The sequence below is a fragment of the Alligator sinensis genome, unplaced genomic scaffold (genome assembly GCF_000455745.1).
Source record: "Alligator sinensis unplaced genomic scaffold, ASM45574v1 scaffold916_1, whole genome shotgun sequence".
Classification (NCBI taxonomy): domain Eukaryota; kingdom Metazoa; phylum Chordata; order Crocodylia; family Alligatoridae; genus Alligator; species Alligator sinensis.
The window spans coordinates 132,258-147,475 of record NW_005842874.1 but is presented as its reverse complement, the minus strand read 5'-3'; the positions used below and the strand labels follow the sequence as shown (position 1 = coordinate 147,475).

The 15,218-nt window shown below is 47.2% G+C and overlaps 1 long non-coding RNA gene across 1 annotated transcript in view; it reads left to right on the top strand.

Annotated features, from left to right (window-relative positions):
* Positions 1-15,218, top strand: part of LOC102386878 — a 136,958-nt gene that overhangs the window by 74,278 nt on the left and 47,462 nt on the right. The gene's annotated exons all lie outside the window — the stretch shown is intronic.

Genomic DNA, 15,218 nt, shown 5'->3' with positions numbered 1-15,218 from the left:
AACCTACTGTGCAGTGCTGCCTTTAACCCTTTCCGTGGAGACCCCATGTTTGTGCTGGCAATTCCTGATGTGTTTCATTGCCACGACTTTCTTTTGCAGTCTGTAAATGTCCCACCGCCTCTTTCTTCCTCAGGATTTCTTCATCTTCCTTGTTGACTTTCGGCCCTTTCCCTTGAGGAGTCACTGCTCATGCACTGATGTATAAAGAATTTATATCTTTTCCAGCTTTTCTTGGTTTCGGAGCAGAGGTGCCCTCTCCCCCCGCGCTCGCCAGACGCTTTGCATTTCATTTATGGTCTCGGACTCTGAAAATCAGTTCCTTTTGTCTCTCTTCTGTCTTGCTTCTTCCTCTCCAGCCTGGCTCTGTTTCCTTCTATATTGGAAAATGGAGACCTACCCTGTAAAATTTAATAGAGAAGTAACTCCCTGCTACAGAATTGTATAAGATGGTTAAAAAAAATCTTCAATAAAGGATTTCATTCTGTAGTCTATCATATAGGTCAGGTCTGTTGCCATGCTGTGGATGAAATCCCATTGGTTTCATCTCTATTAAATACAATAGGACTTGCAGACACAAGAGAAATATTGACTTTACTTTTCATCTTCTAAGGTCTTTATTAATCTCTGCAACAACCCTGGAGAGTGGAATAAATATCATGATCAGTCTTTCTTATAGATGGAAAAGCTACCACACAGCCTGACTTAACCAAGCTCGGAGGAAATCTGAGTCAAGATGGGGATTTTGGAGATCAGGTGTTCTCCATCCTTTCCTCGCTCCTCTACCAACAGCCTTGAACAGCTAGTCAGCTCTTTATAATCTCCTGTGAACATCATTTGTGGCTGTGAATTCTGTGATGTATGTGCTGTGGTGTGTGTTCACCCTGTCATCCACTGGATGGAATCAAACTTGTTGGCATTATAACCTAAGACACATGGTCCAGATCCTAACTGGCCTCTGATTGCCTCCACAAAGCTGTCATAATCCCTAAAATGTAGCTACTTTTTTCCCCAAAGGATGATCCTAGTGAACAGATTATAGAATCATAGAAAATGAAGGGTGAAAGGGACCTCAGGAGGTCACATCTAGTCCAGCCTGTTCAAGGCAGGACCATCCCCAAATAGATCATCTCTGCCAAGGCTTTGTCTACCAGGGGCTTAAAAACCTCCAAGGATGGAGATGCCACCACCTCTCTGGGTGACCTGTTCCAGTGTTTTACTACCTTCCTTGTGAAAACAGTCTTCCTAATATGCAACTTAAACCCCTCTTGCCCTGGAGCCCATTGCTCCTTGTCCTGTCATCTGCCACCACTGAGAACAGTCCAGCTCCATCCTCTTTCGAGCCCCCCTGCAGGGAGTTGAAGGCTGCTATTAGTCTCAGTCTTGTCTTCTGCAGACTAAATAAGCTCTCCCTAAGCCTTTCCTTAGAATATCTGAATACCGTCCCCAAGCCCCTGAACCCATTTCGTTGCCCTCCGCTGGACTCTGTCCAATGTGTTCACATCCTTTCTGTAGTGGGGGTCCCAAAACTGGACACAGGACTCCAGATGTGGCCTCACCAGTGCTGAAAAGGGGGAAATAATCACTCCCTTCAATCTGCTGGCAGTGCTCCTACTAACGCAGCCCAGATGCTGTTAGCTTTCATGGCAACAAGGGCACACTGTTGGCTCATATGTGTGCCCTTGTTAGGTACCAAGGTACCAGTGGGGAGGATGGGGATTGACCAGTCACTTAGCAGGTAGTGAGCAGGAAATGCCAGAGCCCAAGTCTCTCCCCTCCCATGGGACTGTCATAAATGTTGGACCACAGATTTACACTCCCTTGCTTGCTCCCTCTCTCATGAATCTTGCACTCTTGGATCGTGTTCTTGTTGCGAGTCCTGTTTAGATGCCTGAGCGGTCAGTTAGGGTCTGGCCCTACATATGCAGCAGCAGTAAGCGCTATATGAAACAGTACACAGCTGGGGTTGAGGGGCAGGAGCTTTGTTAGATGAGGATGGCTTTTTTTGCTTAATTTTTTTTAGTGGAATGACAAAGAAAAGGAAAGAAGCGGGCCATGTCCTTAGCTCTGTTACTACGGTTTTTAAACAGCGAGGATGATTTTAAAAAGATTAATTGCTCTAACGCAGTGATCTGCAGATACTTTCTCAGCTGCTCCTTTTCTCTGTCAGTAAGCAATGCAGTATTTCTTATCCTAGTGCATCAATTTGAATACTCCTCCTGACCACGACAGCTACAAAACCTAACTTGCAGCTGATGATGAGCAGGTGACCAGCTGTCCCCATTCCTCTTGCGATTCTTTCCTTGTCCTCCTCGGTACCTCTAGCCCGGTTCAAAAAGCAATGCATGTAATTACTAAGGCTGGATTGATTCTTCATCGTTCTGGCTTGTTGTGCCTCTCAGTCTGTTAGTCCTTATGGCCATACCAAATTCCAGCCCGTGATTAATTGTTTTTTTAGGCACGGGCATCATAATCCACAAAACAAATCGGAGATGAGCTGAATCCTGTTTACACAATGTTGGATCTGAACTTTACTGCACGTTGCTGTATCGACTCCACACAAAGGGGTGGTTGTTCCAACGTCAGCCTGATTCGGTGCTGTGAATGCCAATAATCCAAAGAGCTCAGGTTTAGCTTGCGTGAGAATTGGACCAAGCGCTTTCAAGCCTGTTCACTTTGCAGGCAGCAGGCTCCCCAAGTAGCAGGAGTCCCAGACAGCCGATGTGGAAAGTTTCTGAAAAAAGGTACGTACCGTGTGACTATGTAGTGGGAAGGGTAGACAAGGTGAGACTGTAAAAGCCCAGTAATTGGACACGGGAGATGGCTCTGATTGCTTTGAATGAGAAGCCATTGTAAAGAATACTGTGAGAAAAGCAAAGCCTATTTGAGCACTCTTATCTCAGAGTTATGGGCAAGTGAAGATGGGAAATGATGATGGGGGGTGGTTATTGTCTGTGCGTTTTCACCTCTGGGATTTGTGGAAGCTTGGGCTTTTGTGCTGGTTTTGGCATGGGGTTGCTATGCTTTGCCAGCTCCCGTTAATCACCGAACAGAGGTTACATGAAGGATCTGATATCCACCGAGTGGAGATTGTGAGACCAAAATGAGAGGTTTCAATAGCGGTTATTCAAAAGGTGCGTCTAGTTTCTTGCTTTTGGCCCCGGGAACATAACTGACACCCATTACCTGTTATCAATGGGCTCGGGATGTAACTGCTCAGTCGTATCTCCCAGCAAGTGTCGTATTGACTTGCTGCTACATGAAAACTGTCAAATCTTGCAACACCTGCGCTCGAGATTTTGTCGGTTTTTAGCGCTTTGGAACCTGACGCTGTCGTCTTCTCGAAAGGAGAGAGAAGTTGAGCGCCAGCCAACTTTAAACACCTGCGTTTTAGCCTCGCATGAATGGATCTTGGGGTCTAACTCGGGGGTGATTTGGAGTTGCCAGGATCTGGATTCACCCAGTTGTTGGACTTCTTCTTCCCAGCTCCCATTAGCCCCTGGGGCAGATCCTCCCTCACCCTGGGGGGCTCTTTTTGATGAGTTCCTGCCTCCAAAACGTTGCTTTTTCTTTGAGGTTGGACATCCTGTTCCAGCTGTCCTGTACCCCTGCTTTAATCCATCTCCAACATTAGTGCTACCAAATGACCAGCTGTCCTGTATATGGCTGTTTTTGTGTTATAAGCTCATGACTATGGCATGCTAAATTAAACAATATGGATAGTGCGGGTTAAGGCCTGGGATATTTTTAGCCCCTGGCTTCATTACGGCCCTTGTATAGCTCTCTGGGAGTTGCCAGATAACCTTATTCAGCTTCCTCTGTGTAACTCCAGTCTCTGGGAAAGGCTGGATTTTCCGCCAAGGTTTGGCATTCTGGGAAGACTCATTTTCCCACTGGAAATATATTCATTTGATGCTCAAGACTTCAGCTCCCATTTACTTCAGTGGGAGCTCTATCTATTCACTGGGAGTTCTGCCCATAAGGGCAGCTTCAGGACTTGGCCATTAATAGTTGTATTAAACATATATTTATATATATGTGTGTGTGTGTGTGTGTGTATATATATGTGTGTGTGTGTGTGTGTGTGTGTGATATGTATGTACAAACTACTGTAGTGTATGTGTTTGTGTGCGTGTGCACATCTGCATGCACGTGAGATGTGACCAATTTAAATAGAAGCTAGGCTGTAGGTACTGAAAGTCTCACTACAGTTGTGCAGCCCACGTTAAGTAAATCATGCAATTGCTTTAGTTAGTTCCTGATAGGTGTTTGTAGAAAAAAACCACAACTCTTGGTGGTGCTGACTGTCACGCTCAGTGAAGAGGCCATGTATTGGGTGGGTTTTGCAGCTGAACTCGCCTCGACCCAAACAGTTGGTCCTTGCGAACATGGGCTACTCTTGGATCAGCGTGGAAGTCTAGAGGGTCCCGAAGTTGACGGGTTCCAGTGCAAAACCCTCAGTAAAATCGTTTCCCAATCCTGTAGTTAGGTGATGTGGATTCAATTGGGGCTGGCCGGTCTGTGGCAAGCCCTTTAAATGGCCACGTGTTTCATTTTCAATCTGCAACATGTGGTTAGGAAAATTTGAGCTCCCCTACTCCCTGCCTCGCTTCTGTGCTTGGGTTGTAGACGCTTCAGGCCCGGATGGTCGTGGCCAGGGCTGTACCGCAGAGTGCAGCTGTAATAAAAAGAGTTCATAACATGGAAGACCAACCTGTTTTGCGATCCTGAACCTGCCACTTTACCAGCAGCGCTCAGCACTTGCATGTTAATAGGTACTGTGAAGGCTGAAACCGAACCTTTCCATAATGACAGGAAAGAAGTGTCATTGCCTTGTCTGAGAGCTGCAGTGCTGCCAGGACCTAGTGTGTCTGGTAGATGATCCATCAGCAACCGAGTCACCCGAGTCCCTTGTGAGCATTTGTACCATGCACCTGCCGAGGGATGCAAGCCATAGGGCTCTGTGTAATCGTAGGCCAGCAAGGCTCGCACTAGTGTCCCTTAAACAGTCTTTACATTGACAGACACATGCCCTTGGTGAAGGAAGGCTTCATTGTGCGAACTTGGATTGGCTTCACTTTTTTGCAATTTTACCGAATGCGGAGACTTTTGAAGGCGTCGGTAGCGGGTCCTTGGGAAAGGTGAATGAGGCCGGCTGTGCATCCAGAAGTCTCCAGCAGTGAGATGCTGGTCCACAGCTGGACCCATTACTAGCAAAGATGAATGTTGCAGTATCGAATCCACCATTTGCTATAGGTAGCTTTTGAGCCAGTTGTTGTTTCCTGTCCGACTGGGCACCACAGTATTCATATTTTATGGCACACCCGGGGGAAGGACCTTTAACCTACCCACCCTTTTGCCTGGACTCCAGAAGCATTCTCCATTTAAGACAGGAAGCGGGGGCCAGCACTAGCATGTAAGTGCCTGAATACGTGCCTCCTTTTTATTCGAGGTGACTGAATAACTACACATCAGCACGACCAAGGGCAAAATAGCTTCGCTTTGTGTGTCTTTCATTCTGGGGGCAATAAATCATTTTTAATTAAATAGCAATCCTATTGGTTTGGATCCATTGGGGGAGCTTTGTTACCAGGCAGATTATGGTAATTAAAATCTGATTGTGTAATTAAGAGGATGGAGCTGCAGGCAGAGAGCCCCACAAAGCTGTTAAAGTCCTCCTCCCCACTGTCCTGGATCTTTCTCTGCCGGAGTTTCACCCTGGAATAAATTGCTTTTCCCTTTCTTTTCAATTTGAGCAGCGTTTGCTGCTGACTTCTTATTCGGGGAAGCGGAGCCTTCCAAAAATACCTGACGACTTAGCTCAAGAGGGTGAGGCTGAATATCCTTCCTGCAACAGCAGGGACATCTAGTTCGGAGGTTATTTTCTCCGAGCATTAAGGCTCTGTCCCAATCATGATGCCAGGGGTTGCCTGAAAGGCAAAAAAATTGAGCTCTGACTTCCCAAGACAATCGAGGAAAGGAAAATAAACCATAGGAGAGGAGGAGAAATTATCCTTCAGAAATAAACCAACCAGAAATATTTTGGGATGCATAAGACCAGCTGAGTTTGTACACAGCATCATAACCCACCGACGCTCAAAAGCCACGAGCGACATCTCCAAATCAGAAGACTTCAATCCAAGCATCTCAAATAATGCTTATTTATATTTTGTTGCTTTCCGACTTTTAAACCATCGCATTCACTTTCCCCTTCCCTTCTTTCCAACCCAGAGAGTGAGAATCATTTTTAAAGGGCAAGCTGAAATTTTCACACAAGAAGTTGTTTCCGGGAACCGTCGTTTTGAAAGAAAAATGACTGATTGGGCCAGATAATAAGAAAAGAAAAAGTTTTGGCAACACGGTCCGAATACCTATCCTGGTATTTTACTAGGCTAGAGCTCTCCTTCTCTTGCCTTTATAGCTTTGTTTGATTTTCATGGCAAAGGGGAGGCGAGCACAGAGGTGAGGTATCCTGTGCAGCGGCACGGCTCGTGTTAGCGCCAGCACTGGGATAGAGCCTGCGTCTCCAGCCCTCTGCCTTGCTCATTAGACGGCGCTGCCTTCCTCCTATACACTGACATGAATGCGCAACCCATAGCCGCTCTAGCAGTATATTGTCTTCAGCAAGACGCCTTGAGTAACTTTTTTGCAGCATCAGCTCATTAGATTGACTAAGGGAAAAAAAAAGACCTATAAATATATTTTATCTATAACCTAATAATTCACTTCTTTAAAAACTTGCAAGAATCTGAGCATATTTAACAAGGAGGTCCTTTAGGAAAAAAAAACTGCAGTTTCCAAACTAAACCGAGACTTAAAATTAATCACAGCCTTCTGGGAAGGAAGAAGTCGTGGCGTGGAAGGCATTTTTGAAGACCCATCAAGTTCATGGGAAAGTGAGCCTGGTAGAACAACAAATAAACACGGTGACCTTTTTGACTCTCAGCTAGCCCCGAAGCGATGATAAGTTTGCAGTCAGGCATTTGGTGCCAGACAGGAATTTTCATTGCTGCGGTGAAGTAAATCATGGAGAAGGACGCCCTTCTGGCCGTGTCTACCCCGGGGGTTTTGCCGGGTTGGATTCCCCAGCGGCTGTCCCCCTCCGTGGGTTGCAACATAAATGGAAGCAGTGGCATACGGCTGGCTCCGACAGCCTGACGTGGTTTGTACCGCGGTGTTGGTGCCGACGTAGATGATGGGGTGGCACCAACCCGGAGTCTCGTCTACACTACAGCGTCCGGGGTGCCTCTGACTACACCCCAGCTGGATGGACCAGGGTGGCGCTTCCACAAACTGAATGAAAGGTGACACGTAAATTAGCTCTGAAAATCTGCTTTTTAATGATGATTCATTTAACAGCTGTTAAAAAGGAAACCCGCTTTTAAACCTAAAATATTTTTCACCACTAAATCCGATTGTTTCCCCCCGCCCCTGCTGCTTTCTGTGAACTTTAGATGAGGTTGTTTCTCATGTCCTGGATCTCAGCGCGCATGCACCTATGGCATTTAAGCTGCAAACTTGATTGTACTGTATGCAGAGCCGTCGGTGCCAAGCATCCAGGAAGCACGGATCGGGATCTGAAAAATTGTGAGCCTGGTTTAAAATGATTAAGATTATAAAAAAAAAAAAAAAAAAAAAGAAGAAGTATATTTTGGGGTCTTTGTTATTCGTTTGACTTCGGGCTTGTTCTTGTTGCTGCCGCAGCCTTTTAGAGTTCAGCTTTTCAGCCTCTTCTCTCCATCCGTCAGGATTGGAAATTGCATCTCTTTTAAACAAGTAAAAGCGGAGATTCTCCGACGAGATGAAGCTGCAGGATCCGGGGCTTGAAGGAAAAGAGCAGCCCGTGTAAGACTCAATGCAGTCATGCCAGTTGGCAGTACTGGTTGCTCATGATTACTCACCGTGTGCCTGTGAATAAAAGGCCCAGGCCCACAGAAAGCGGTTGGTGTGATGATGCAGCTAGGTTGTGTGTCTTCCTACGCTGCTTGACTGCTTTCCTGCCTGCCGGGGCTCCGCTCTGCCCTTCTGGGGCGGGAGGGTCGGGGAGAACAAGGAGAACATGTGCTCTGCACAGCGTGCTTTCCCGCACGTCCTTCGAGAGTGACAGCTGCTCCTAGCATTTGTAATTCCTACTGCGTGGTTTTTCTGCATCGGGGAAGGGTTTTCTGCATTTGCTGGGGTGCCCAGATGTAACGCGTGGCAGAGCTGCCGAGGCTGGGGTGGGAGTCGGAAGAGAGACCGCCGGTAGCATGCAGAAGGTCGGGTCGCTGTTTGAGCTCTGCTAGGCCATGGACTCTCAACCAGGTGCCGCGAGAGCCTTTTAAGGGTGCTTTGTAATCTCAGCACTATTAGGCGTGAAAACACCTACGTGTAATTCAGAGGACCGATCCAGAGATTTCCAATAGGGATCCAGAGCATCAAGAATATTCTGACCTGTTGCAGCTTTCCTTTGTGCTCTGCAACAGAAAAAATCCTCTGTTATTTTTCCCTAGTCAAAAATCAAATGAAAACTAAAAGCTGGCATTTTCTGAATGGTGCCTTGAAGCTAATGAGAGGGGGCCTTGAGTCTAAACAGGTTGGGAACTTCTGTGCTGGGCAGATCTCTGCTTCCTTCGTCGGTCATGCTGCCCATTGCTTTTGCCCTACGCATGCTCTACTGCCGACAGGTAAAGGGCACGTGCGGTGTCAGCTCAAGAGCTACACCTCTCTCCTTCCCTTTCATGCCTTGCAAGGTCCAAAGGGAATCCCTGCCCATAATACCCTTGTGGGAATACATAACGTTGAGGCCAGTTGTCTTTCTAGGAGATGGATGCTTTAGCCGAGCCAGAAGTTAGGGGCTCGGCGCAGGATTCATTTGCGGCTTGTGTTTTACAAGATGTCAGATAACATGATCCCAGGCATCCCTTCTGGCTTGCAAAATCTGTTAGACATTCCTGTTCATATCAGGGTTTGAAAGAAATTGGAAGTTAAAATGAACCAAAATGTTAGGTGATGGATCTAAATGTTCGGCCTGTGGCCTTTCTTCAATCTAGTCTCATTTTTAGCGGTATGTGATTTGGGGGACAGAAGGATGCATCCACGTTTCGGCAGGCGCCAGATATTTGCAGCGCATCAAAAACCAAGTGCAAACTTCGGTCTCCCCGTGGGAGCAGATCGTTCCTGGAGGAAACCCTCTCTTGAGCATTCGGTGCCACCATCGAAGCCTGTTAGAAATCAGGTTCAGCTAAAGTGCGCCAGCCATTTATACCCTTGCTAAGATGAAAATTAGACCCATGTAGATCTGTGGAGTGCTTAACAGCAAACATTTGCAACAGATGCTTTACCTCTGGAAGCAAAGCTTAGATTACATCCGCTTGATTTATAGAGGTAGTGGTGAACCAGGAAATGGTGAGGGCCTGATCCAGCCTGAGTTGAAGCCAATGGAAGGACGAAGGCTTGTAAAATTCTTGTAAAACAAACTAGGAGTTGGCAAGAGCCGCCGGAGTCTCCCTGGATTTATTCCTCGATGTGCTCAAATGCTGCAAACGTGGATTGCCTTTCATCGTTCGGGGTTTAGCATTTTACACGATGGCGCCAAAAGGGATTGGCAAACACTTGGAGAAATGGGGGCGAGGGCGTATCTGCGTGCCATTCCCGCTCTGTGAGGGCCCAATCCAGCTCTGCGAGGGCAGCACTGCACTTACGCCAGTGGACACACCCCAGCTTGAGCATCAGGGTGGCCGACCCCCCAGGAGTCTCCAGGAATTAGATATAAACGTCCAGGAGACTGCTGAGAGGCACCCAGGAGATAAACAATAGGGCATTCATTAAATACAAAATGTTGAATCCGATTTATACAGGAGTCCAGTTGGTTTTTCAAATGCAATAGTCTCATGCATTTGCCTTCCCGACGTAAAGTCTATGCACCGTAATCCGCGGGCATGTTCGCGTGTGTGTCGTGGGCACACTGGCATTGTGGAAACCTCCTGGAATAGATTTGGCACCCTCCTGAGTGTGACGCTGGGCATGTGCCACGCAGTCCTGAAGCCTGCTGAGCGCCTGGAGGGCCAAGCCAGCTCGCACGGCCTGTGCACCTGAGCGATCCCCGGGTGGTCGACACCCTAGCTCACCTCCCGGTCACTGGTTCATGCACCCACAATTTTGGAGCACACCCCCTTGACTTCCAAGAAAAGAGACACCCTCCAAGCATCAAAGCACAAGTGAGGTATCCTGTTGTGCATGCTTTCACTCCTTCTTTATTCCTCATTGAACGTAGATGGAGAACATTGCGATGCCTTAAGGAAGCGCGATGCTGATGCTTTTTGAGGCTTTGAGGCCGGACGGTTTTGTTGCCGGCCATCGGGTTCCTTTCCCCATCTATCACCCTTTGCGGAGCGCATCTTCCCTGAAGTGGTTCGTAGCTGATCACAGACATGAATAACTCATCAGCAGCCAGAAGAACAAAAAAAAGTTATTGATACTCAGTGTTTGTCAGGCCTTGAATTATTATCCAGTTAATGATGCAGCACTGTACGTTTCCAGCTGTGCTGCAGTGGCACACGGACCTTGGCAGCTGTTCTGGAGCTCATCAAATAGCTGTTGAACATCAGCCCCTATTTGTCATAAACCTAAAGGTTCCTTTGGGGAAAGAAAGAGTGCTATCAGCTGCCGCCGCCTGAGCATATTACAGCTACTTTCTGACGCTGCCATTATCAAGGAGCTGCTGTTTGTTTGATTTTTTTTTTTTCCAAGGGAATGGTGTTCAGATTATTTACAGTCTCATGTTGTTAAGTGATTTCCACAGAGATGCAATTTGGCTTATGTTACAAAATCCAGGAGAGATGCAAAACAGAGGTTTAACTGCTTTGGGGCCCGAGGTATTGCAGTGCCAAAGATGCATATAGGCAAGTAGTGTCTGTGAAGTGCTAGGCGTTAGCAGGCAAGTTTCCTCACATCCCAGTTTTCAGTGGGATTTGGGCATTTTTGGCACTGAGCTGCGTGGCAGTCAAAAATGCCATTCCTTGGAGGATTTTGAGCTTTTTGCTATTTGCTGCTCTGATTAGTAACAACTCCCCCCTATGCAACCTTCAACATTCATTGGGGTAGAACATTTCTGGGAAAAAAATCATTTGGCATCCATTTGAAATGCCTCGGTTTGATAAAACTTTCATTTGGCTGCTGCCTTTGTTTACATAATTCAGTGTAATGATGACAAAGTTGTTTTTCGGGATGAAAAATCGAATCTCTCCTTCTGATAACAGTGCTCCGTTTCAACATTGTTGGAAAGTTTCCCCCTGTTTTTTCCCCTCTGAAACAACATTTTCAGGGCAACCCCCCAACCAAACTAGCCGTGATTCCAGGCAATGTTTCAGCTTCAATGAACCCGCTTCCTTGAATGGAAAATAGTTCCATCAAATGTTTTCCGGTCAGCTCTCCACCCGCAAGGCAAGTCTCTGAACCCATAGGTGTCTAAATACTTGTAAAATCTGCCCTTGGGCTCCTTGTATAAAGTTGAGTTCCTGTCTCTGCTGCTACCTTGTCTTGTGATCTTGAACTAACCGCTGTATCTCTCTGGGCCTCAGGTCCTAATCTCTAAAATGGGAGCAATAAACCTTTTATTCTTCATTCAACTGTGAGCTCTTCAAGACAGGGACTTTCTCTTCTTATGTGCCTGCTAAATGCTGCCATGAGCCACTGCTGAGTGTGCTTGTGTGATGGGCCCTCCTTTGTGCCAGTCTGCAGAGGATTTGAGTTCCTGTAGCCCCCCACTGAGCAGCTTTGGCTCATCCACTTACGCTTTTGGCTGTAGAGGGCTGTGCTCAACCCATCATGCTCCTGTAATAAAAATGTGAGCATTCATCGAATGATTAATAAGAGATCCAAGGATATTTTTAGTAAGGATGGCACATATAGCTCCTGTGTCCTGGCTAAATCCCAGTTCCACTGATTCCATTCTGTCTTAAAACATCTTGCATTTCTATTTGGCTGTAATGTTTTTCCTTCCTTGAGCAGTCGTGTGCTCTGAAGATAGCTGTTACGTTCCAGGATGTGGTATGTGGTAGGTGAATAATTGTGGGGGTGTTGTCCACATACTTTCTGTACCTTTTGAAACTCTGAAAACAGAGATTTGCCAAGCCCACGCTTCGGGCACCTAGGCCAGGTATACTTGTACCAGTATAAGTGATCAGAAACCGGTCCATACCTGTTATAGGACAGAAGTTCGGTGCACAAAACTGATCTGTACCCATAACAGAACAGAAGTCGGGGCACACAGACTGGTTTAAAATGACCTGGTCTAAGATTTGCCCTGCCCCCCCCCACCAAAGAGCAAATCTGTTCTGTTCCCTACTCATCTAAACTACACCACGTACAGAAAACTGAGTAACGTAGATCAATTCTGCGTCAAGTTTTCTCGATGTCTGTACCTACCCTTAAACACAATCATGGGTGACTGGTGCCACCTTAGTGGGGGGGGCACATGCCCCCCCAGGCGACCAGTCAGTGACTGGGGGGTGTTCCCCATGTGGCCAGTCTCACCAAATGGGGGGAAGCCAATCTCACTGACCTGGTGGGGGGGTCCCTCTTTGGCAAAATTCACCGACCAGGAAGTGGCTGTGGCGCTACATTTGGCGCTCCCACTCCCCAGCCGGCGCTCGCAGGGGTGGCACCGACACTCTCACCTGCCTCCCCTGCCTGTCGCCAAAGCGGGGAGCGTGGCTGGTCAGGGGGTGCACCGGCGCTCTCGGGGTGCATCCCCACGCATCCCCTATGCGTCACCACAATCATTCCTAGTCCATTATAAATACCAAAGACAGGTAGAAGGAGTATGAAAAAGCAAACCAAATCCTCATCTGGCGAAGATGTTTCTGCTGGAAATGCCAGTTTTTTGTAAGGTGTCACGGTAACCGTTGGTCACTGGCAGAAAATGCTTGAGATAAAACGCACAGAGGTGGATGCTTTTTGTGGGCTCAAAATAGTGAGATGCTTTCAGGCCAGAAATGTTCTCTTGGCTGCCAGTCTCCTAAGACTCCTCTTTCCTGAAGGCTTATGTGTAACAGCTTATAGATTAATCCAATAAAAGATGCCCACGATCTACCTCGTCTCGCTACCTGTCCATCATCTAAAATGTTGCAGTAGCTAGTGCTTGTTCATATTTGATTTGTACCTTGTGTTTCAAGGCTGCAAAACCATTCAGCCAAGGTGGATGACTGTCTCGGTGTTGGCCTCTGCTTATTATTCTGTGACCAGGATGATGCTATAAATGCAAGTATACATGAGAAATGCTAAAACTGGAACCCAGTCCTGGAGACCCCTGCACACGTTGTCAGTTTAGCCAGTGGGATGCACAAATTATCCCCTGAGGTTAAAATTAGGGACGTGCTCTACAGGATCAGAGCCGTTGCCAGAGAGCAATGCGGAGTGCAGCGTTTAAACCTCGTTTTCCGTTCTTTGTCTGTCGCCTTGGATTGCTGTTTGTAATGCTCTTTCACCGGGGACAAGGTCCCGCATCCTTTCCATCATAGTGTTGCAGCAACGTCATGAGACATCATCATCCCCAGCCCATTGTTGAGCTGTGGTGCTCGCTGTATTTCTTGGTGGCTTGGGACATGAGCTGAATCAAAACTGTCCCTAGAAAATGTGCCCATTCCCGTTATTGCCCCTGAGTATTAGGATATTTATCATACAAAACAGTTTGTATTAATTGAAGCTCTCCATCATATCTCTCTTAATCGTGACAAGGGTGGCCGAAGCAATAATGTATTTGAATGCTGTTGAATATTATTGATAAAGGCAGTGTTTGTGGGGGGAGGGAGGGGGGGAATATCACCAACAACAGCATAAAAGTTTGACACAATAGACTTGAACAGCTCGTATCATGCTGCTTGTAAATATGTGTTTAGGGAGATATTAAAATGCAGATCATTGACCTGATAAGCCATAACATCATCTTCAGAGCCATTAAGGTGTGTCGGCTGAATGAATATGTAGAATCTGTACAGCATGCGCAGCGAAAATTTGCATGGAAAGTATTTATATTTCAGGCGCCGAGGAAGTGTTTCCAAGCTGATTAGATAAGCCATTTGAATTAGTCTCTGCTCTAATCCACGAGTGGCCAGAGCGGTATCCGGGGACGGCATGTGGTCCTGTCCTGTGGATCGATGCAGTGCTGTAGGAAATGCTGCCTGCTGCAAAGAAGGGAAGGCCGGGTGCCAGGACTCCTTATTTCTGGCTCTCTTGCTGGCTCACTTTTGGGTACGTCTGTCCTGCAAAGGATGTTGGCAGCGGGCTTTATAGAAAGCTCTGACCTAGGCTTTCCAGGTATGGCATTTGTCACGGCAGAAACCTCCTTCCACCTTCCCCTGTTGGCGTAAGTTAAGACACAGGAGTGGCATCTCCTCTTCATGCGAGTCTAATGCTCAGTGCTCGGCATTGCTTGGTGGATCGATCGATTCTGGGCTTCAGTCTTTGGAGAACAACAGAGTTTCTGAGCATGGAGGAAGCAGAAGCTCACACATGGAGGAAAGACTCTTCTGGAGTCCCTGAAGGGACCTCCCATCCCGTATGAATAGTAATGACGCAGAAGAAAAGCATGGGAGTTTCAGAGGCAGAGGCGTCGTTCCTTCTCCTTGGCAGCACAACCGCAGAAGTGACGTGAAACTAAGACCTGGTGCAAGCGATAGTGGTGCAGCGTCATAACACGCCCAGGCTGCCCTGAACCGCAGAACGGGTTTTCCCTCACCCCCTTTTTTCCACCGGTGACAAGATCTTTTTGCATCCTGGAGCTGTTGGCTTCATGAAGAAAGCGAGTTGGGTCCTTAAACGGAGGCAGGTGGAAAGCCAAACTTGTCAAATGATGGAAACAGGCTCTTGAGCCAGTTTCGTTGCATATCAAATCCGGGTGGCATCCATTGCACGTGCCTTTCTTGGACGTCGACATCTGCATCAACACATTTTCTTTGCATTTTAAGCTAACATCATCCAGCCACGTTGTTCCACGTGTTTGTCGTGGCCTGAGAGATGGAAATACTCTGCCTTGCTCCGGTGTTACAAGTGTGGATTCCTCTGAAGAGACGTATTGCAGGATACTGTACATTTATGAGGTCGGTGTTGTCTGGTGCAGTGAGGGGCCAATCAGTAATTCGGGAGCCTGTTAACTGATGACTTATCTGAACGCCTGTGCCGATGTCCTCGAGGGTGAGCTGCCAGAAACGACTGTCGGAGGGAGCCAAGTAGGATGTTAA